Source organism: Rutilus rutilus (genome assembly GCF_951802725.1).
Source record: "Rutilus rutilus genome assembly, chromosome: 7".
Classification (NCBI taxonomy): Eukaryota; Metazoa; Chordata; class Actinopteri; order Cypriniformes; family Leuciscidae; genus Rutilus; species Rutilus rutilus.
The window spans coordinates 12,891,221-12,894,506 of record NC_140221.1 but is presented as its reverse complement, the minus strand read 5'-3'; the positions used below and the strand labels follow the sequence as shown (position 1 = coordinate 12,894,506).

The window sequence follows — 3,286 nt, the reverse complement described above, 5'->3', positions numbered from 1 at the left end:
CATGTGACAAGTCAGATAAGCTTTTCCACTCTTGCAAACAGAGGTAGGTTATGGTGTGGAGAGACATCATGTATCACTGGAACATAAACAGACGGAGACCAATTTGCAATTAATTAGGGCTGTCCCCGACTATGGATTTTCATAGTCGAATCAGAATCGTCATGTCTTGCCTATAGTCGACTAATAGTCGAATCATGTGTATGGGGGCGGGGCTTTAACGTTTCAAAGCCGCGATGTACAGAAAATCACACAAAGATATAGAAGAAAATTTATAAAAACATTTTGGATCAATAAAACTAAGAAATAACATAACTCCAGAAAGGCCACACTGCAGACAGGATTTGCATTTCACATGCAAATCAAATTAAATCGGCTAAATTACCTGTGCGAGCAGGCCAGCCTACAGCACAACATCGATGCACCGAAAAAATGAACAATTAATTTACTAAAATTAAATTAGAACAGAATAGGCCTATACCTTTCTAATAAATAAAAAATACAAAACGAAATAAATTAGAATCAAGTCACAAGATGAGGAGCAAATGTGTGCAAAATGCCTAAAGTGCAGGGGAACATATATTCAAAACACAAGCCACAAATAGTTAGATTAGATAACCCTGACAGATTAATAAATAAAATAAAGAAATTATTAAAATAACGATAGTAGCCAGAATTTTCAACTTTGTCTTTTTAACTGCAGAAACAACAATAAATGCTAAACTGGAGTGGCAGTCTTTTTAGCTAAAAATGTTCACAGCATCCAAAAATCAAATTAGAACCGGCTGAAAAGTTTTGAAATCACTCGTACCCTACCTGATCGAGAGAACAAATCCAGTCTTTCACTCTGTCTGTGTCCGTTGGAGTCTTTTCAAATTGTGCGCGCGGATAAAATACATTCTAACGTGAAACCCAGTCTATGCGTGAAACGTATTAACGTTGGCCGGCAGAAGTGCGATAATGGTTTTCCTGATGCTAAATCCAGCCTTGGAGAATATCCTTTCTGATGGTGTACATCCACACTTTAGATTTTCTTATCCCAGACATTGTTAAAGATTTAAATCCTTGCCGCGAAGACGCTCCTCTGTCGGTCACGGATCGAAAGTGAAACTTAAATCTGTCACGGGTGTTTGGATTTATTCACGCACGTTAAAATTTTTTTTATTAAAAGCTTCTTTCTTTGCACATTTTTATATACAGCATTATCATAATAGGCTGAATATTAACGTATTGACATAAAAGCTAGTTCTATGTGAAATTGAGCGCCCTCATGTAGCCAAAGGGGCATGATCCTCGTTTCATAACACCTCTGCGAAGATTCGACCATGAGATCGGTAGTCGAATCAGGCTCCTCCTATCGAAGCATCGAATCTTCGACTATTCGGGGTCACCCCTACAATTAATATAAACTTTCTGACAGTGTGTGTGACATCCGACAACTTTCCAAGAAGTGGCGCAACTGATTTACAAATATCGCGATAAATATGTACAGGAATTGAGGCAGTAGCCAATGACAGCAGTAGGAGTAAAAGCTGCAGGATTGTGTACGAGTATACAAATATGTACGAGTATCGTACGAATTTGACAACTTGTTAAATCTTGTGAATTATTAAGACTTTCAGACTATGTTTGTACTGATTGGGCTATGGGATTTGTGAGAAAAGTTTTAAGAAACAACAAATGCTTGATAAAATGTTTGATTTAGGGTTAAAACCAACACATACATACCATTGCGAATATTTGCCTTTGCAGCTGTCCGTCTTCTCCGTTTACTTCTCCTCAAACAATAATGGAATGACTGAGTCCGAAAGGCCCTTTTGGTCTTTTCAGCTGAAAAAAGAGAAAAGAAAATATCATTATGTATAATATATAGGATTATTTAAAGGGAAAAGTACTGATTTACCTTACAAATATTGGATGTTACATTATAAAGCCTTACAAGCATGGCAAGTGTTGTGGTTAATATGCATTTACAACAAATATCACTTTAAAACTATCAATACTGAGGTAAAAGCATGGTAAGTTTTGTGATTACTGTCCTTACTAAACCAATCACAGTAAAACTAAGGTTACTGAGGTTTAAAGCATGGTAAGTTTTGTGGTTACTGTCCTTTTACCACACCTATCACAGTAAAACTATGGTTACTGTGGTAAAAGCATGGTAAGTGTTGTGGTTACTGTGCATTTACAATAAGTACCACATTAAAACTACAAATAGTGTGGTAAAAGCATGGTAAGTTTTGTGATTACTGTCTTTTTACTACACTTATCACAGTAAAACTAATGTTACTGTGGTAAAAGCATGGTAAGTGTTGTTTTTACTGTGCTTCTACTACAAATACAACTTTGGAACTAATTGTACTATTTTTAATCTGATATGAATATCTAGGCCTATAGCACGTCACGTGACAGGCAGTGTTAATCACCCTGTTTTGAATTAGAAAGCAATGAAACGCAAAGTCTCCGTGGAGATGGCAGATATAATGGCAGATTAATATCGACAAACAGAAAAGACATGATATCACACATTAGGATAGCGTATTTAGGTATTTACTTACCAACATCTGACACACGTGAACTGATGCCAAATATCGCGATGTGTTCGGAACGAGACTTCTTCAGCGCGATTTCCTACTGATAAAATATAATTTTAGAAAATCAATAAACAGCAAAGCAAACCAGCTTCCCTGGCAATAAGACCGAAATAATAACATTAAAAAATACATAAAAATACATAAGATCTCGTGAATAAATGTTGATTAAACAGCTTCTCTGCTGCAGCCGACAGCCAGGCAGAAAGAATCGTGCTGTTATTATCACGAAAGACGCTTCCCATTGAAAATACATTAGTTTAAAAAACGTGCTGGTATTACGAAAATAACGCAATAAACGTGTCCGTGGCACGAATCAATAGATTAAATTACGTGACCATATCACGAACTGCCGTGAGATCACGTGCGTTGTTAAACTCACCGCTGAATCATCACGTGCGTTGTTAAACTCACCGCTGAACGCGCTAAACCTTTGCGGGGACTTTGATATCAGATTGCGAGGGGTTTTAAACATCAAAAACCAGTTGGAGGGCCAGATAAAAATGATCTGGGTGCCGCCATTTGACTCGCCCTGGCATAGATAATATTTTGTAGCCCAATGAGTAAATAATTAAAACAAAATGAACAGCATTAGCTGCTACGTGTGAAAAGAAACCTGCTTTGGATGTATTATGTTCAGGACAAACGTAATAGCACTGCAATAGATTGGCTATATTAGGTTAAGGACCAACGTAATA

The 3,286-nt window shown here is 36.9% G+C and overlaps 1 long non-coding RNA gene across 1 annotated transcript in view; it reads right to left on the bottom strand.

Annotated features, from left to right (window-relative positions):
- Nucleotides 1–2,688, bottom strand: part of LOC311294474 — a 3,203-nt gene extending 515 nt beyond the window's left edge. The window contains exons 1-2 of the long non-coding RNA XR_014628060.1: nt 2,556–2,688; nt 1,726–1,827 (exon numbers count right to left, since the gene is read on the bottom strand). This is a non-coding gene — a long non-coding RNA (uncharacterized lncRNA). The remainder of the gene's footprint in view (nt 1–1,725; nt 1,828–2,555) is intronic.
- Nucleotides 2,689–3,286: the final 598 nt, after the last annotated feature.